Source organism: Pelodiscus sinensis, chromosome 13 (genome assembly GCF_049634645.1).
Source record: "Pelodiscus sinensis isolate JC-2024 chromosome 13, ASM4963464v1, whole genome shotgun sequence".
In the NCBI taxonomy this organism is placed as follows: Eukaryota; Metazoa; Chordata; order Testudines; family Trionychidae; genus Pelodiscus; species Pelodiscus sinensis.
This window is the reverse complement of record NC_134723.1, coordinates 34791830-34812658: the sequence shown is the minus strand read 5'-3', so window position 1 is coordinate 34812658 and position 20829 is coordinate 34791830. Positions and strand designations below refer to the sequence as shown.

Here is a 20829-nt window from a genome sequence, read left to right as displayed (position 1 = left end):
CGGGCTGAGCCCCGGCACCTCTAGGCTTGGCAGTCCATAGTCCCAGCACCTCTGGCCATACTGTGTCAGTTCTGAATGTAAAAACACCCAGCAGGAGTCCCAGCACCTAGTTGTTTGAGCTCCAGCACCTCCTTCATTACAAATTAGGCACTGGGTCCGATACAGCTTCCAAGGCCAGAACGCTCGAGACCGCAGAAAGGATAAAACAGCACCAAGTGGGAAGCAAAAACAAGCTGCCAATGGGGAGCTTTGCAGACAGCCTCTCTGCTCTTTGAAATGCTTTTTCCAGCAGCTAAGCAATGCAGCTGGTTAGGGTCAATATTTTGCAAAACTTTATCTGTAGCTCTGTGAAGGGCCATTAAAGCACCAATTCCGCATGGGGCCAAGAACCCCATAAGTGGTACCGAGCCCCCTCAACTGCTATTGAATAAATTAACTGCAATGGGATTTGCAGCGGCCGAGAGTGGGCCCTTCATTCTTTAAGTTTGCATCGTACTGGGGCCTTTGAATGGCTTATTGTATTGGGTGTTCAATCAATGCCCACGTCCTCAAAACAGTTAGCAACCCTACGATAACAACACAGCACACTCACCGCTGGGTGTGCATGAGGAGGGTGAAGGAAAGTGGGTCAGGGAGATGACTGTAATGGAAAGCAGAGAAGTGGGCTCATTTTTCTCTTTAAGGACTATTGATCGATTTCGATTATGGGAAAGTGCAAGGTGGCAAAATTGTTCCGTGCTTCAAAATAGCAGCAGGAACCCACGAGAGGAGAAAATAACCGGAAAGCACAACTGCATCATTCACTCCCCAATGGGGCCTGGTTACGGTTGCCAGGTGTCCAGTATTGTATTGACAGGTGCAATGTCCGGTATTTTCTGACTTTTCCAGCTGCGCACAGGATGGAGGCCTGGTGTGGGCAGGGGGAGCGGCTGGGAGTCCCAGCTGGGAGGTGGGGCCACGATTGCCGCCGGGAGCCCTCAGTCAGTTGAATGTGAGGAGGAAGGGAAGCCTCCTCCTCGCTCCTGCGTTGCCACCGGGAGCCCTCAGTCAGTTGAATGTGAGGAGGAAGGGAAGCCTCCTCCTCGCTCCTGCGTTGCCGCCGGGAGCCCTCAGTCAGTTGAATGTGAGGAGGAAGGGAAGCCTCCTCCTCGCTCCTGCGTTGCCGCCGGGAGCCTGCGCGGGACAGGCAGCAAGTGCCCGGTCAGTCCCGCTCCCCGCCGGCCAATTTGCTCACCCCCCCTTCCCAGCCGGCCAGTTCTCCCCCACTTCCCCTCCTGATCTTCCCCAGCCACCCCCCTGCACTGCCCCCAGCTCTGCTTCCTGTTCCCCCTTCCCCCCGGCCAGCCCCGCAGCCCCCAGCCCCCTCCAGCTCTGCTTCCCGCTGGCCCGTTCCTCTTCCTGATTTCCCCTGGCCAGCGCCACTGCACACACCTCCCTCCCCCCGCCAGCTCTGCTTCCTGCCTCCCCTTCCTCCCGGCCACCCTCGCGGCCCCCGATCACCCCCAGCTGTGCTTCCTGCCCCCCCTCTTACTCCTGGCCAGCCCTGCCCCCTCTCGGCTGGTCCCTCCTCCCCCAATATCCCGCGGGCAGCCCCGTTCCACACACACACACACCGCCCCTGACTAGGTTCTTGGAGTCTTTTTTTTTTTGCTCAACAACTTTGGTCCCCTCCCCTTTTTTTCCTTAAACAACATTTTTTCCCGGTGGGTTGGGGTTTTTTTTTGGCGGGGGGGGGGAGGGGTTCGGTATTTTTGTTTCAGCAATCTAGCAACCCTAGGCCTGATCCCTCACACTGCTCCATTCCACAAGAGCTGCCTGCATGCAGGGATTGTAGAACAGGGCCCTGGATGTGCAAGTGAGTTTCTATGAGTAGGGAAAGTCTGCAATAAGTTCACCTGAGATCTAATGGGAAAGACCCTTTAGATTCTCGCTTGGCAAAGGTTGCAAACTTCCTGGCACTCACCCAGAAGGTTCAGTGTGAAAAGCAAACCGGGAAGCTGCCAATGTTTATGCAGTAATGTCTGGCGAGACAGATACTTGTGTGTTCTCAGAAAAAAGTGTTTACTTTCCTTTACCTTGGAACTGTATCCCTTGAGCTATTTAAAGTTCTTGATAGCCTGGCAAGTGTAGGCCCTGATCACAGAAGACTTAATCACATGCTTAATGAGACAACGCAGGGTGTATAAAGTTAAGCACATGGGTAAGTCTTTGCAGGCTTAGGCCTTTAGGGAATCTTCCCAAACCTGCTGGGAACCTCTACGTTCCTTCAAAGGCAACAGCAGTTGGGGGCATTCAAACCTGGGCAGACACTACTTATCTTACAGAGGTTACCTACCTTGCTCCAGGTCTCTCAGAAAGTCTTGAATGGAACAGGGACTTGTGCTCAGGTCTCCCAAGCTTTTGGGTAGCATCCTAACCAATAGACAAGCTTTCATTCCCACAAAATCACATCCCCAATTGCAGGAGGACTTTTAGGAACTCTAGCTCCAGGTGAAATTATATCATGCGTCTATTGGTGCAGAAATGACATGATTTCAGTATACAGAAATTCCTCACTTGTTCCAGTTACAGTTGTTTTGTTGTTACGTTGCTTACCTATTAGAGTTCAAAGTTGTACAATGCTCCTTTATAATGTCATTTGGCCTCCTGCTTTGTCTATTACTTACAGGATTTTCTGAAAGTTACTGGGGGTTTCTGAAAAAAGCAACCTGTTCTTGTGGGAGTTGGATTCCGGGTGGACTGGCAGCCCCGCCCCCCGCCATCAGCTCCCTAAGTTCCCTGTAAGGTATGCAGCTAGGCAGCTGCAGTTCAGTGGCCCCTCCCGCTAGTGCCACTAGGGTTACCAGATGCCTTCAAAAAAATACCTGTTACACTTGATCTCAGATTGGGGGGGGAGGGAAGGGGGACCAGCTGGGAGAGGAGCGGGGCTGGCTGGGAGGAGGTTCGGGGGGAGCGGGGCTGACTGGAAGAGATGAAGTGGGGGGAGAACCGGCCGGCGGTTCTGGGGAGGTCAGGGGAAGCAGGGCTGGCTGGGAGGGGGTCGAGGGGAGCGGGTATGGCCGGGTGAACTGGTCTGCGGGAAGCAAGGCTGGCTGGAAGGGGTCGGAGGAAGCAGGGATGTCCTGGAGAGATCGGGGGGGGGGGGGGGAACCGGCCAGCGTGAAGCAGGGCTGGCCAGGAGGAGGTCGAGGGGTGTGGGGCTGGCCGGCGGGGAACCAGCCAGTGGGAAGCAGGGCTGGCCGGGAGAGGATCGGGGGGGAGCAGGGCTGGCCAGGAGGAGGTCGAGGGGTGTGGGGCTGGCCAGCGGGGAACCGGCCAGTGGGAAGCAGAGCTGGCCGGGAGAGGATCGGAGGGAGCAGGGTTGGCTGGGGGGGGAACTGGCTGGCAGTGAGCGGAGCTGACCCAGGCGCACACAGATCCCGGGGTGCTACCCGTCCCGCGCACGATCCCGGCACAGTGCACGAGCAAATCCAGCCCCAGGGATTCCATCGCACCCCGGCCCCGGCTCTATCCTCTCTACTGCATAGCAGCATACTGCCTGGCTGGTAGATACGCTCACGTAGTGTGACTCACACAGTATGAGCGTGTCTACCAGCTGGGAAGTAGGCAACTACGTACTGATACTCTTGATAATAATAAAACTTATTTAATTAGAAAATACCGGACATTTCTGTGTCCGGTGTTTTCTCAATTTGTTTCCCGGACAGAAGGCTCAAATACTGGACTGTCCAGTTCAAAACCGGACACCTGGCAACCCTAACTGCCACGCTGCTCCTGCCCTCTGCCTTGGCACTCTTGGGAGCCCACTGCTTGCTGATGTCAAGGTGTCTCCTGTTCCCCCTCAATCAAGTCCCCCATCTCCACAAAGCAAGATATCACAACTACAGATTCTCGAATCTGAACTTCCAGATCTACAGTACTGTACAAAACTCTGGTCATCTGAAGAAGTGGGCTGTGCCCAAGAAAGCTCATGATACCATTTACATGTTTTGTTAGTCTATAAAGTGCTACCTGACCATTTGTTATTTTTCAAGTTTATCCTGTACAGAATAACTCAGCTACCCCCTGAACTTTTACCTGCCTTCTGTCCTTAAAAGGGCAGTGTACTTGAAGTGGAGTCAGCATACTTAAAGGAGCAATGCGCATCTCTGTCTGCCTCTCCATCTCACACACTCACCTTGACACTGTGGAGCCGTGTAAGCGCCGTCCAAAGGGGAGAGTGATGCACTCCAGTAACATTGTGTGGGTTCATCACCATATTCAGTTTATGCAGGAAAGTGTTGTCTACCACTGTAGTGCATGCATCAGTCCATGCTGTCTTGTAGAGTGTGAGGCCATAGGCAGTGGGTGAAGGTAGGGCTGGGAGAGGCAAGCTCCCAGCCCCGCCCCTTTTGCCCAGGCCCTGCCCCCCACGGGAGCCAAGCCGCCCCTCCCATGGGGAGGGAGGCAAGCATGTGACCCCACCCTTCCCAGCCCCAGAGCACAGGGAGGACGGGCACTCGGGGGCAGCAATACTCTGCCCTCAGTACACCTACAGTAGGCATTCTTGGTGGAGAATAGGTGGAACCAGGCTGACAGTGTGCAAAGACAGTGCCTTCCCCGCCTATGAGACCCCACCCCCAGGTGAAGCTACATTAACAGCAACGTGTTCATTCTTGAGGGAACAGCCAAGTGTTAGTTCATCATTTAGCAGCAAGACATTCCCTGGGAAATATTCCGCCCTCTAACTTCACCACCTCAGCCAAGCTTCACAGTCATCATTGCTGTCCAGTATTAAATTATTTGCTTAAAACGGTTTAAAACATATGCTCTATGTGCATATATTGTCTTTTGTCTGCTGAAAAAAAATCTCTGGAACTTAAACTCCCCCCGACCCCCTTTACATTAATTCTTATGGGGAAATGGAATTTGCTTAACATTGTTTTGCTTAAAGAAACATTTTTCAGGACTTTAACTACAACATAATTACTCCTAAGTGAAGAGTTACGCTGTATGGGGGGAGAAGAATGACAGCCCTTACTTATGCAAAGCACCTACTGGCATCAGCTGGAGCAGGGATAGTTGGATGGAGGTTAGCATATGGCCCCAACCCTACAGAAATATGCGGTGGAAATGGAAACATGCATTTTATTTCATCCTCAGAACCCTGACATCTCAAGAGCCATCTGGTTAAAATTCCTTTCCAAATCAAAGTAATCTAAATGAAACATGAGGTGCTTCTTCCTCCCACAGTCGCTCTGCCAAAATCAGAACGGGAGCAACTGAATTAAGACATTTCTGCTGTGGTTTTTCCAGCTCCTTCTTTTATGACTAGATGTAACACATCAATAATGCGAATGAAACGGGATTGCAAAGCATAAAATATCTCTTTGTGTAAAATCACAATCCCCAATTTGGTAAGGTTTACAGAAGCGAAAATACTTCCATTACCTTTGCAAACAAAAATGCTGCCATGTGTCCAAAAGTTACATAAATACAGCTTAGAGTTACACAAAACATACATCACTGTTTCTAAGTGCTGTGCACAACTAGATCTAGAGAAATCTATGGGTTAGGAGCATGCAGGGATAAAAGGTGTTAAATGTGCTTTCAGAGCTCCAAATGTACTAACTGAGGGTACGTCTACACTGCATCCTTAGTTCGGACTAGGGATGCAAATGGAGACGACCGAAGTAGTTAATGAAGTGGGGATTTAAATATCCCGCGCTTCATTAACATGATCTCGCCGACGCGCTAGTTCGAATCACAGCTGATTTGAACCAGAAAGTGCGCACCGGAACGCGTTAGTTTGGACTAAGGGCTTTAGTCCTAACTAATGTTACTCCTCATTTTAGTCCGAACTAGGGATGCAGTGTAGACGTATCCTCAGAGTCACCTTAAACAAGGTCAGGGTATATCATGCTGCAAAGTTTGCGTCTCATCAGGATGTCACATGATAACTTTGCAATATCATGGTGTGAAACAAATGCTGTTCCTAGAACTCCTGTTGGCACATAAGGTCCAGAGCCATGCATCCACTCTGATTCCAGCTACAAACTGTCTATTCCATTCATTTAGGGTCAACTTGCTATAAGAGGCAACAAGGTCTCCATTAATGCCAATCTAGCCAGCTTTCTATCCACCTTACAGTCCATTTATCCAATCCATACTTCCTTAACTTGCTGGCAAGAATACTGTGGGAGACCATATCAAAAGCTTTACTAACGTCAAGACACAGCACATCCACCGCCTTCCCCATATCCACAGAGCAAGTTACCTTGTCAAAGAAGGCAATCAGGTTGGTCAGGTATGACTTGCTTTTATGACAAACAGAGGCGATGGACACCATTCCTGCTCATCCTGGCTAATAGGCATTAATGGACCTACCCTTCATGAATTTATCTAGCTCTTTTTTTAACCCTGTTAAAGTCCTCATCGTCACAACATCTTCTGGCAAGGAGTTTCACAGGTTGACTGTGAGTTGGGGGAAGAAAAAAAACCTTCCTTTTGTTTGTTTTAAACCTGCTACCTATTCATTTCATTTGGTGACCCCTAGTTCTTATGTTATGGGAACAAGTAAATAAGTTTTCCTTAATCACTTTCTCCATACCTGTCATGATTTTATAGACCTCTATCATATCCCTCCTTAGTCTCCTCTTTTCTAAGATGAAAAGTCCCAATCATTTTAATCTCTCTTCATATGGGACCAGTTCCAAACCCCTAATCATTTTTGTTGCCCTTTTCTGAACCTTTTCCAATGCCAGTATATCCTTTTTGAGATGAGGCAACCACATTTGCATACACAATTAAAGATGTGGGCATACCATGCATGTATATAGAGGCAATAAAGTATTATCTTATTCTCCATCTCTTTTTTAATGATTCTTAAGATTCTGTTTGCTTTATTGACTGCTGCTCCACAATGAGTGGCTGTTTTCAGAGAACTATGCACAATGACTCCAAGATAGTGGAGTGGTAATAGCTAATTTAGTCCCCATCATTTTATACATATAGTTGGGATTATGTTTTCCAACATGCATTTCATTTATCAACACTGAAGTTTATCCAGCACTTTGTCGCCCCAACCAACACCTAGGCCTAGACAAATTGACAAGAGATTTAGTGTTTTCACACAATCTGTTGGTTCTTTGTTTGGCTGGTTTTTTGCCCATTCAGTCTTCCTGCAATAAAGTTCAATTTACCCACTTCCACTACTATGGCAGCAGTTCCTGAAGGACCCGCAGGTTCCCAGTCCCACTGTGCTCTAGAACAGGGGTTCCCAAACTTTTTGACACGGGGACCAGTAAATCCATTCATGAACTTTTGGAGGACCAGTAATGTTCATTTGCATATTCATTAATCAAATGATGAATATTCAAATAAGTTGTTTCTGGTCCTCCCAAAACCCCCAATGCCAGCTTTAGCAAAGCTTTTCATATGGTCACCCACACTATTCTTGCCAGCGAGTTAAGGAATATGGATTAGATAAATGGACTGTAAGACAGACAGAAAGCTGGTTAGACCAGGGTTTCCCAAACATTTTACTTTAGTTGGAACCCTTTTTTTTCAGTACTGCTTTTTGCAGCCCAAAAATATAAACACATAAAAAACAAACTGAGAAAATACCAGACATATAACATCTCTGGTATTTTCTCATTAGGTACGTTGTATTATTACTAGATGTATCAGTTTGTAGTTAAGAACTGCCTGGCTGGTAAATGTGCTCAGGCTGCATGAGTGTGTCTGCCAGCCAGACAGTTCACAACTACTGGAGGGGTGGGGGGGGGGGAAACAACAGAATCCCGGGATGGACTAACTCATGCTTTGTGCTTTGCGGAGGAGAGGGGGGAACGGGGGCAGCATCCCAAGATCTACATATGGCCGGGTCAGTCCCACTCCCCGCAGGCCGATTCATTCCTCCCCCCTGCTCCTCCCGCTGCGCCTCTGGCCAGCCCCACTTCCCCCAAGCCGCTCCCGGGCAGCCAGGTCTCTCCCCCCCGCCCCCCGCTTCTCCTCCCAATCTCCCTTGGCCAGCCCCGCTGCCCACGTCCAGCCCTCCTTCCGGCAGCCGCTTCTCTCCCCCACCACATCTTCCCCGGCCAGCTCCCTGCCCCCAACCTCGCACCCCCCGGCAGCCCAGCTTCCACCAGCCTCCCAGTCTCTCCAGCCTGCCCCGATTTCCCTGTCCAGTGTTGCTTCCGGTGGCCAGCTCTCCCCTCCTCCTCACCCCAGAATCCCCTGGCACCTGCATCTTCCCTTAGCCTTGTACCCTCCCCCTTCCCTTACTGCCCCTGCCCCCTTTGTCCTCTTTTTCCCTAATACCCACCGCCTCACCACTCTCTGCCCCGTTCCCCTCCTGCCCCTCTGGGCCCTCACACATGACTTGCTCCATCCTGGCCTTCCTCATGCCCACCCCTTCTTTCAAGCCTTCCCCCAGCACCTCCTCCTCCAGCCCCCAATGCCCTTCCCCTCTCCTCTGCTCTCCCAGCATCACCCTGTCCCCCCTTCCACTGACACCTCCCCTCCTGCCCTTTTCCCTCATTGTCTGCACTTGGCCCCCTGGCATTTGTCTCTCTCTCCTGCACCCTGTCCCTTGGTGCCGCTGCCACTGTCGCTGCCGCCTCCGCCCAAGCCCGCCGCCCCGCCTCGCCTCTGCCCAAGCCCATTCCCTCCCTTCTGCCTTCCACATTGCGGGGCCGGAGGCTGCGCTCAGGCCCCGGAGGCCGAACCCGGAGGCACCGTGGCCCCGCCACATGCCTCCGAAGAGTTTTAAAATCCCAGGCCGTAACTTTACGTCACGCCCAGGCGTCCTCCCCACCCACGTGCAACACCGCACATGGGCAGCAGCAGGCAGTGAGGAGGAGCCGCGCACGGCGGGGACGCTCTGGGGGCGGGGTGGGAGGACGCGCGACGGGGCCGGGGCCTGGGCCTGGGCCCGGGCCCGCTCCAGGCAGAGCCGGGGGAGAGACCCAGCTCCACGTATTGGTGGAGCAGGGCCCCCGGCTCTGTAACTCACCGGCACTTCCGGGTTCAGGGGTGCGGGGCCCGAATCGGCCTAAGGCCGGCCCTGCCGGCAGCCACCAGCCATGCTGAGGCCTGGTATTTTTTTCCCGCGAAACACTGCTCTAGAAGGAAGAGCTGAGGGAATAATTTCTCACCCCAGATATTAAAACTTCAGCAAAGGAATATAATTCAGGTGATTAAGGCTGGTATTTTCAAAGGAAGTTAAGGGAAATAAAGTGCCTTAATCCCATGGAAACACCTTTGAAAATTCCAGCCTAGAAATGCATCAGGAGCCTAAGTTATTGCTGAGGGGAGGGTACACGCTAGGCAGCAAGATCACAGCCAGCCTGCAGCATGAGAGGTCGCTACTGCAGTACAGCCTAAGATCAGCATCCCAACTTGATAGGGGCTGTACAAACACAGCCATTAGCAGTACCTGGCATGACTGTTCCTAGGTCATTTCAGGGGAAAGTTGCCCACAGCTTTCAGAACCCCAAATTCCTTTCCAGAGAACACAAATTTCTTGGTAATTTCTATGGGACCACCAGAAACAGCAATGGGAGCTATGCACCCTAATATAGAATAACCCCTTTCTAAGGCATTTGGAGCCCAAAACGTGTGTTTCTCGAGATAGAGAGGGAGTTTTTAAAAGTGTACATTTGTTTTAGAGGTGTACAGTCCCCCTAATGGATGTCCAAATCGTGGCTCTTGAGCCGCATGTGACTCTTTGCTCATAGAAATGCGGCTCTTATGAGTTAGGGTTACCATACGTCTGGGTTTTCCCAGACATGTCCTAATTTTCCTATGTTAAATTGCTGTCTGGCCAGCTCTTTTAAAAACACAAAAAAATGTCCGGGATTTGGGGAGGAGGCGGTGGCACCTGCCTGCTAGGGAACATTCGGCTGTGTTTCGGAACCGCGTGCCTGAACAGTTCATGGCCGCCCCAGCGCCTGGAGGGAAAAGTGCATGGTGGCGGTGGCAGCAGCTCCAGTGAGACCCTGTGTGTTAATAGAAGAATCTGGGGCTGCCCGGCTCTGGGGAAGGGGAGGGGAATTGGTTTAGAGCAGGAGGGCTGGGGTGCATGGCTCTGAGGGAGGGGTGGGTGCACTGCGTTAGTGCAGGGGGACTGGGAGCACCTGGCTCTGGGGGAGGAGGAGGGCGTTGGGTTAGAGCAAGGAGGCTGGGGGTGCCTTAGGGTTATAGATATATAAAAATTAATATATAATACGTGCCTTATAATCTAGATATATAAAAATATATCATATGTGGCTCTTTGCACTGCTATCCACACCTATTTTGGCTCTTAGTCTCTAACTGGTTGGCCACCCCTGTCCTAATGCAATGGAGCTTGGCCTGTCAGCACTCCCTCAAAACAAATACATGACTGTTTATAAAGAACCGCCCTAAAAATCAGATCAGCATCGTCCCAGGGAGATTTATCACTACAGTATCAAGCTGTTCAGTGCTGTGCTAATGACTTAATTGAATGTCTCCTGAGCTTGTTCATGGCATGCATCTGGATAATGTACATGGATACAGTTTAACTAAGATACAGTTTGCAAAATAAATGACGGAGTTTAGTGTGTTTATTTTCAAGAGCATGAAAACCCTACACATTCTCTTTTCTGGTCAAATGCCAATTTGTTACACTCCGAAGGAGAACTGCACCAGTGAATGCAGCGCGGGTTGCCATAATTCACTGCAAAAGCAGCACTTCTGTTAGAAACAGGTATCGGGGCCAATCCAACAGTCCTTGCTCAGCTGAATCTCCCAATGAAATCACTGGTACTGTGGCCGAGAAAGGGACTGCACTATCAAACCTAGAATTGGCACTTCCCCCTGACCAGCTTCATGCTACAACCTCAGCAAGTCGTTCTTTGGTTCCACTGGCTTTTTATTTTTGTATGGATGATGGTAGCTCTAGAAATCCCTTACAGCATTTTTCTAGCAATTACTGCATAAGACTTAATTTTTTTTTGAAGTTTTTGAGCAGAAATTAAAATTGGGCTGCATTCAGGAATGCAGCACTTCACTTTAAAAGGCTGTTGAATTTCTTCTTTACACAAATAATTTAGAGGTTATAAATTCCAAAGACATATTTGGTTACACGCATCATCTATTTACTCTAAGGTGGTCTGCACTTATGGCTTAACAATGTAATCAACTTCCTCTTCTGTGGAATACAGCTCCATCTCTTTTCAGAATCGGGGTGGGGGGTGGGGAATAGATCAGTGAACAAAGCATTTTAGTCTGATTTGTTACTGTAACAGGCTAAAATCCTATGAATTAAAATTAAGTTGGATATATATTAACATGACTGCAAAATCAATCTCTAGACTGCAAACAAATGCATACTTACACTCCCCAGCAAACCATGATGCTGCAGCCATAAAATGGGAACAAGTCAGAAATCACATTCATTAACACATCTTTGCAGTTTACTAAAGACAGGAAATAGCAGCCCCAATCCTGCAAATATGCCTGTGAATAATTTTACTCATGTGAGTAATCCCACTGAAATCGAAGGGACAAATCTTCTCTCTCTAGAGGGTATGTCTACACTACCCCGCTAGTTCGAACTAGGAGGGTAGTGTAGACATACCCTCTGATAGCTGGGGATCAATAAGGCTAGGATTACAGTGAATACAATTGTTATGAAAACAACCAGGAGGTTTATTTGGTTCTTGCATCTGAAGAAGTGGGCTCCAGCCCACCAAAGTTTATGCGAAAATAAATGTGTTAGTTTTTAAGGTGCCACCGGACTCCTTGATGGTTTTGCAGAAACAAACTAAACAGTTTATATTCCTCTGAAAAATCTTGTAAAGTTATTCACAGGTGTGTTTGCAGAATCAAAACCACACACACGCCTCCAATTAGCAAACCCCTGTAAATACCTAACTCCATCAGATGGGGAGCAAGAAAGGGGGGGGTCCAAAAGATATCGACTAACTTTTTTAAAGGTATTATTTGCATTAGCATGGGAAGCATCTATTCCTATATAGCCAGGTCCAGGTTTCAACGCTTACTCCCAGGCTCCACTGGGCTGCATTAAAAACCCCAATAATTATCCCAGCCCTGGAAAAAAACAGCAGCAGGGGTGTCCCCCTCCCCGCACACCTACTGTGTAAAGTTTCCTTCAAGCCAGCCCCCCTTTGCCCCCTTCCTACCGGAACGAGACTCTGCTGCAAAGCCGCAGGTTGAAGCGCTTGCTCAACACCCCGCTTGCAGCCACGTACAGGAGCAGCTTCCCTGGCCCCTGATGCTAGAGGGGAGAGACTCGCGCGCACCTTCTGTGGCTGGCGGCAGATCCCGGGAGCCTCGCGCCAGCAGCGGCTCCTTGCAGCAGGGCGCTGGGGTCTGAGCGCCGGAGCGCGGAGTCAGGGGACAGGGGGGCTCAGAGGGCGGGGGCTGCTCTGGGCGGGGAGCCGTGGGGGTCGCGCGGGGCAGCACGGGGGCGGTGCACGTGGGCGGGGCGGGCGCGCTGGTTGCACCCAGGCGTCCGCCCTGTGCACGGCGGCGGGTTGGAGGGGGCTGGTGGCCGCGGGGGCAGCTCAGGCTGCAAGCAGGAGGCGGGAGGGCAAGGAGGGGCGCCCCCGCTAGAGAAGGCACAGGGGCACCCTCCCAGGCTCAGCCTGTGTGTCCCGAGCAGCAGCCCTTGGAAAGCTACTAAGTCTGTGTCTATGCAGCGCCTGACACAGCTGGCCACAGGGCTCCTGGCTGGTTTTAGATACAGACTAACAGGGGCTACCCCTCTGAAATAAAAGAGGTGGCCCATCAAGGCCTGGCCTTGGGTCACAGAGTCCCTTCACACTGCCAGTTCAGGGAAGTTCACCAACTTTGAAGCCGGAAGCATCTCAGGGCACTACTGGGAACCTGCTTGTCACAGAGTATGCCTGGGCTTTGCGGGTGTGTTAGCTTGTAGGTATCTGCCAGGGATACCAGGACAGGCATTCCATATCATTTCAGATTGCACATACTTTACAGACACTGTGCCCAGGACATGTAGTTGGAAATTCAGCAAAGTAGCACAGGGCCATGGACAATCATGCTGGGGACAACAGAGCTAATTCAATTCCAATAGAAGTCAAACCCCTCAGTCCCCACTAGAACCAGAACACATGGATTTTCTGCTATTCTCAAGTACTGTTCATCTTTCCCTAGCACTGTTTTGCAAGGAGATGCAATGCAAATAAACAGCACATTCCCTCATCTGACTCAGACATCAGCCTCCACTGCCCATCCAAACATACCCTGAAGTTTTTGCTGATGGTTCAGTTGCATTGTTTCATCCTTGTACTTGGACTCAGAGTTTTGAGCACAGAGAAATGTGTTATTTAACTAAGAAGCCTGGAGGGAATGATCAAATCTATACTAAAAAGGCACAGCATAAACTAAGGCCCGAGAAGAAGGGATAATATTATTTCAATTCGTGTTCATTAAAAGGAACAGTATCAAGTAAAAAAAATCATGTCCTTTTAAACACCTCTTCATGTTACTCAGAGCACCTTTAATCATTAAATCTGAAAACATTCACATTTTCTTTTTGCTGTTTAGTCTGTTTGTTTTCTACTTGCCTTCACCCAAGTCGGGCTATGAAAACACGTTAGTCAAATTCACTTTTGTGAACATTTCCCTTTGTGGATCTCATTTTGCTGGGTGGCAGGGTCCCATAAATACCTCAGAAGGTAGATGGATAACGTCCATTCTTCTTTTTCAAAAGCTTTTTCAGTGCCACAGGGAGTCATGGCCTTTCAGATAATCGAAAGCAGGTTGGCCTGTAGGCTAGGCCTGGGACTTGGGCCCATTGAAGGATCTGAGGGGCCCAGATTTTCCTGGAGGGATGTTTGTTCATCTAGTAAAAAGAAACTGAAGCACTGCCATACTGTCAAAACACACTCCTCAGTGTAGCATTTTCATTTTCCAAGCCCTTCTTCATTTTACTATTATTCTCCATAAAAGCAGGGGACTTTGGCAGAGTCAACTAACTCCAGTAGTCCTGATTTAACAGGATTCCTGCCATGCTAGAGAACTTGTGATGATGGATGGTTGAAAGCCCAAATTATCATTGCTGAGAGCATGTGTCAACCATAGACAAAACACAAGGATTTGAAATACCATTTTTCTTACCACAGGTTTGTTGAAATGTAACATTCTGGGTGAAGAGTCAAAAAGTGTATTTTAACTTGTAATGTGGTGGAAAAACTCAGCAGGAACAAAAGAAAGGTGTAGTCAGCCATGGGCTTTCCTCAAGGGTGAGTGGCTGATGAGAAGTCAAAACAAAACAAAAAGATTAACAGAAAACTGCTGTAGTCTGTCCAGTTTTATAATCCAGGCTGTCTTTGCACAGATATCCTGTGAACTCTGATAGATGGAGAATGATTCCTGACAGGACAATAACATGGGGACAGTAAAACTAGTGGCCAATGCACTCAAAACTACTACAAGGAATATCTTTTCCACACAATAGGCAGTTACTCCATGGAACTCTTTGCCACAAGATATCATCGTAGCCAAGACTCACAGGCTTTTTTTAAAGAATCGGACATCTAAATGGACAACAGGAACATTCAGGGTTATAAAACAAAACACACCTAAGTGCCTCAGAAGGATTATAAATATTAAAGTGTTGGGCTTTAACTAACATTAATAAGCCAAAATAGCTAATGGATGGGGGTTGAGTGGATGACTTGATTATTATCTGAAGCACTGTCAGAAGACAGGATACTGGGCTAGATGGACTACAGGTCTAACCTAGCAGGGCAGGGGTAGGCAATAAAACAGTGGCAGTTCACCAGAGTTAGCTCCTGATGGGCTGCTGCCTGTCTTTGCCTGTGTTTGCAGCTAGCTCTCTTTGGTCTGTAATGGCGAACTGCCATCAGCGGAATCTGTGATCCCCTGTACCCGCAGAGGTGCAGGTAAATGCAGCAGTATGGGGGCCTGCCAGGGGCTAACCCTGACAGACTGGATCTGGCCTGCAAACTAGTATTTGCCCACCCCTGAAGTAGGATCATTCTTATGGTCTTAAGCTCTTTTTCCAGTTTATCCCATTACTGACACCATCGCAAGCAGCATTTCTTCCTCTGTATAGGTCGCACTGGCCACTATCAATGGATGATACTGGCCTGTGGTCTGACCCAATACAGCAACTGCTGTCTCTCCCAAACTTGTAATCTTTCCCTGTGAACTTGCACAAACTAAGCTGAGGTTAACTCCTTGTTTCCTTTGCTCCCCTGCCTGAGTCACAGAGCTATGAAACATTTCAGTGTTGATCCTGCATTCCATGTACTGCCAGAATTCCTTTTGACGTCATGGAATGTTTTAGGTGCAGACGGTCTGCTGGACAGGACCCTTTACTGAAATGGGAGGGGATGCCTTGTTATCCTTTGAGTAGTGGATTTGGAAGGATATGGGAGCCCCTTGAAGAAGGCATGTCCCAGCTGGCCAGGTCAGTGAGCTAATTATGAACCAATCTGGAACTCTTACTGGGCTAACATACAGGGAACTCCACTACTCACTGAGCTTTTCCATAGTTACATCCAAAAATAATCTATACTAGATTCTGTACAGGAAAATTACAGAGTAACCAGAAGTGTCTTCAGGACAATCCAAGGTAGCAGCAATTTTCAAGGTTTCAAATTTTGTTTTGCATTCCACTGTGGAACAAAAACCAAAATCTACCCAACATTTTCAAAAAAGACTGAAACCGGGTCAAAGTATCTCTGGGCAGACTGAACACTAAGATTTTGTTCCCCTATTGAGGGGGGGTTTCTGAGCCCAGCCTCATGACTAGGGTATTAGCCTGATCCAAATTTCAATCAGAGCAGAGATTTTCCAGCCCAAATCATTTTACATCAGGCAGGACTTGAACTTAGGCTGGTCCATATTCCAGAACCGTTCCCAATTAACTGCACTATGCAGTCACTCACAGGCAGGCTTACGCTAAACTTTGTCAAAGCTAATATGTTCAAATAAACTTCTTTAAAGCTATTTGAACCTGCACTGCCTGTAACATAGAATCCTGGCTGTGAGCTTGTTTAGACTGAGCATTAACATGTGGGAAGCAGCTGAGGAGGCGGCACCCAGTGAGTACTGTTGAGAAACTGCACCTCCACAACTAACACCCTCACTTATGGATTTGGATAAGAATCAATTCTCTCCCACCCTTTTCAACATCTACATACAACCACTAGCTAAACAGGTCAGACAACGTGGACTCCAGGGCAAGCACTATGCAGACACAGAACTCAGTGTCGATCTATCCTTCACCACGTACGACTGTATCAATACCCCCAAGAGGTCACAGTGGTTGGAGGAGATCAGCTTGTGGATGAAGAACAGATGGCTGAAGCTGAACCCAAGCAAGCCAAAGGTGATGCTGGTGGACAAAGGAAAGCATGTTAAGAATCTTGCAGCCATGTTACAGTCTCCTTTGGTTAAGGATGCATGTTCAGTTGGGCAAGTTAGTCCTAGTTTATGGATACTGGGCTAGATGCACCATAGGTCAGACAATAAGAATGGCCCTACTGCAGAGGTGGCCAACCCATTTAAGAAAGAGAGACAAAACAGCAGTGGAAAAAATGCAAAGAGCCACACCAGAAATTGTTGAGAAAAAAAAAGGAGGCTGCCCCTTTAAGAAACAAGCTTAGGCTTTTTGGCCGTATCAGGTTCCTGTCAACGGCTGCCATCTTTGGTGCCATTTTGAATCGCCGCCTCAGTGAGCACAGGGGAGCTGAGGAGGAGCCAGGGGTGGGGGCTGTCGGGTGGGGGGCCGCTGCAGGAGCGGCTTCACGAGCCACACTTTTGGGGGAGAAGCGCCTCCTGCAGCTTGCGAGCCACAGGTTGGCCACTCCTGCCCTCCTAGGTCATTGTCCAGGGTAGTTAATCCCATTCCTGCCACCACTGCTGGTAGCATTTCTTCCTCTGAACAGGTGGCACTGGCCATCGTCAATGGACAATATGGATTCCTGGTCTGATCCAGTACAGCAACTATTGTCTCTCTCAAGCAGCCAGTTTATAATCCTTCCCTGTGAACATTTGCACTGTCTCCTAGATTCCTTACTGACACAAAGCTCTCACATAGCAGGATTCAGTAGCAATGCTCCAGTTGGCTAGGAGACTCCATTCCATGCTGGCCTCAGTTATTCATGCCTTTGTCATTCTCAACTGGGCTAAAGCAATCCGAAATACCTGGGCATGAAGCCTTCAGCACTTTGGAAACACCAACTAATTTGAAATGCAGCAGTACATCTTAGCATCGCAGGCTACCTTGAGCACATGAGACCTGTTCTCCTCACTTTACGCCATCTCCCCATAGAATAGTCACTCGAGTTCAAGGGCTCAGTCCTTATTGTCAAGTCGCTCGATGACCTGGGCCAAGGCTATCTGCATAGACACATCTCTGGTAGGAAGGCTCTGGTGAGCAATTCCTCTCGTTGGGCAGCACCATGGAACTCTCCACTATAAAGATAAAGTTCATCTGTCTGCAGGAGACAGAACTTTCTCGTGGGCTGGTCCAAGACTATGGAGAACTCTCCCAGGAATGAAGGACCATCACAAGCCTCACCACCTTCCACTCCAAGTGCAGGGCCCATTGCTTTGACTTTGTCTTCTCTAACATAAATACATAGCCAGATGCACGTTTTAAAAAAAAACGCCCACAAAAACAGGGCATTCCATTCCATGTGCTTCTTATGCTGGGGAAAGAAATGAACAAATAATGAGTGACGGATGTTAATCACAACGAAAGGCATTCAGATACCATGGTCACGAGTGCATTATAAAAACCTATATAAAACAGAAACCCGTCTCTCTGCTCACTATATCCTTCCCTGCTTCCTCGCCTCCCTCATCTCTGGCCAGTAATCTTAAATGATAAATGCTAAGCTGTAAATGATTCCATTCATAAATACAGCCAGTCTGCTCAGCAGATATCTTCACTATGCTTGCAACATATTTAGAGTGACTGCTGGGTGTGTAGCTGGGCTGTGGATTGGCACTTCGCTTTATTCAGAGTATTATAGATCAGATTTGGAGCTTTAGGGGAGTAAAATCCAGTCTTTAAATCTGTTAGAGAAGAATTGTTTCCTGATTAACTCTCAGCTGTTTAACTTAGGATCCTATCTATTGGCACATGGGGATAACAGATAATTATTTAGTGGGTCTACAACATACTAGATGTTACTTTCACAGCTTGCCAGGGATGGCATCTGGTTGAAACATTTCTTTTGATTTATTCCCTATTCTTTATGGGTGTGTCTACACAGCACCCTACACTCAAAATAAGATACACAATTTGCACTGTGCATATTGCGTATCTTATGTCAAAAGAGCTTATTTTGAAATAATGCATAAGGGTTACAGGGATGCCGAAATAGCATGCCTGTTATTTTGAAAAATAGCCCCACAGTGTAGACATACTGTACAGATTAATGTTTTAGGCCCTGATCCTGAAACCGGATGCATCTGGGTGGACTTTGAGGCTGTCAGCCGACGGTCAGGGCAGTGAGTGGTGTGTGTTATACACCCGAGACTTGAACTGCTGAGACCGGGGTCCCTTGCAGCAGGCAAGCTGGAGGAGGTTGACGGGCGCCCCAATAAGTTTACAGGGAGAGCTTATTACACCTCAGATTTTAGCTGCTAGGATACAGAAATCCCTTCGCAGCGGGCAGCCTGGGGAGGCTGAGAGGTGCCCTAATGGATCTGTCACCTGGGAGTAACACAAATCCAAACGCCCAAGCTCTCCCTATACCTGTCCCTTATGACCGGCTGAAGTTCTTTTGTTTGTGTTCAGTTCGGGTACAGCAGCACGGGTTCAAGTCAGAAGCTTGACACACACTGGCTTATTTATAGGAGAAAGAAAAGAAAAGAAAAGAAAAGAAAAGAAAAGAAAAGAAAAGAAAAGAAACTTGGTTCGGTATACAGGCAGTCCCCGACTTACGCGGATCCGACTTATGTCGGATCCGCAGTTAAGAACGGGTCTGCCCCAAGTACATGGACTGTGGGACCTCGCGGTCCTGCTGCCCGTGTACTCTGGGGCTTTCTCTGCGTCTCCCTGGTCTGCAGACCAGGAAGACGCAGAGCAAAGTCGCGGAGGGGCTCGGGCAGCGGGGCAGCCCAGGCGCGCCTCGGCTGCCCGAGCTCCCCCCCCCCCCGCGGCTTTGCAAAGCCTCGGGGAAGCTGGCAGTGGAGCAGTCCAGGTGTGCGTGGGCTGCCTCGCTGCCCGAGCCCCCCCCCCCCGGCTTTGCAAAGCCTCGGGGAAGCCAGCAGCGGAGCAGCCCAAGCGCGCCTGGGTTGCCCCGCTGCCCGAGCCCCCCCGCGGCTTTGCAAAGCCGCGGGGGGGCTCGGGCAGCGGGGCACCCCAGGCGCGCCTGGGCTGCTCTGCTGCCGGCTTCCCCGTGGCTTTGCAAAGCCACGGGGGGGCTCGGGCAGCTAGTACGCAGCTAATACGCAGCTAGTACTCCTGCAGCTAGTACACCCCCCCCTCCCCCAGCAGACTAGGCTTTTCTCCGGACGCCTGTGGCAGAGCAGCTGGGGTGCTGCCGGTTGATCCCGCAGCGCCGCTCTGGGCGCTACTGGACCAACCCAGCAGCACCCCAGCTGCTCTGGTCCTGATTCAGCCGCTGCTGGTCAGTTTCAGCAGCGGCTGAATCAGGACGCCTGGGGCAGAGCAGATGGGGTGCTGCTGGGTTGGTCCAGTAGTGCCGAGGAGCGGCGCTACTGGAGCAACCCAGCAGCACCCCAGCTGCTCTGCCCCAGGCGTCCTGATTTAGCCGCTGCTGAAACTGACCAGCGCTGACTACAGGAAGGCCGAGGCAGAGTTGCTCTGCCCCGGGCTTCCTGGAATCAGCTGCTGATCAGTTTCAGCAGCAGCTGACTTGGGGACGCTTGGGGTTCTTAAGTAGATTCTGTAAGTCAGAACTGGTGGTCAGTTTCAGCAGCGGCTGAATCTGGACGCCAGTTCCGACTTACATACAGATTCAACTTAAGAACAAACCTACAGTCCCTATCTTGTACGTAACCCGGGGACTGCCTGTATATATATTTATAAGTGAATGAGGGCACCCCACTTATTCCCAAAGTTTATAGCTAAATCACCTTACCAAAGGCGGTTTACAATAGAAATGAAGCAGTTTGCTTTAAGAAAACTATAATAAAGTAACTAAACTTATAACAGAGTAACAATTAAAGTGTACACATAAAGAAACACATTGCAGGTACAATTCTCACCCCTGCGTTCCAGACTTGGCGTGGCCAGCGTCTTTCTCTCAATCCCTCGGGAAGAAGTAGGGCGAGGATGGGCGTCCCACGGACCTCGGGAGACAATCAATACCTGCCAGCAGGTGTAGATGATTGGAGCTCAAATGGGGTGGGCTACTAAACCCCTCTTTATACTCCTTGGGTCACGTGGGCTTCTTCCTGGTCTCAAGTGACCAATTAGGAAAAATGGCTTTGAACGCCAAGTTTTCCATGAAGGGTGCAAAGCATAATTCACACCTGGGAAGATGCAGACAATGGGCACCTCTGGTATGTGATGGGCGAAGATTCCTCTCCTGGGACAGTGCAGGCGTGTCAATTACTGGTACTAGCCATCAGGGCGGTGGGAGGCCTCCCAGTCATCAGCTAGCCCATTTACTGTCTGGTTTCTGTTTATGGTAGACTCAGGGACAGGCACCACACCTGCGTTCCCAGGGCATCAAAAGCTGACTGCCTTTCTCTTGCTCTCGGGGAGGGGGGGGGAGAACAAGATGGGGTTCGTGTCTGGCTACAGAGGCCCACATCCACTCATTTATTTCAGCATCCTGGGCATGAGGGCCCACCTAGACTGAAGCAAATTGAAAGGTCTACGAA

The 20829-nt window shown here is 49.5% G+C and overlaps 1 protein-coding gene across 2 annotated transcripts in view; it reads right to left on the bottom strand.

Moving 5' to 3' along the window:
- FHL1 (four and a half LIM domains 1) overlaps positions 1 to 12291 on the bottom strand; it is a 76032-nt gene extending 63741 nt beyond the window's left edge. The window contains exon 1 of one of the 2 annotated variants that reach the window (XM_006115436.4): positions 12270 to 12291. The gene's annotated coding sequence lies outside the window, so the exon portion shown is untranslated. Of the gene's footprint in view, positions 1 to 12149; positions 12172 to 12269 lie in introns of those variants that run through there. The other variant, XM_006115435.4, reaches the window with a different exon arrangement.
- Between the last annotated feature and the right edge of the window lie 8538 nt (positions 12292 to 20829).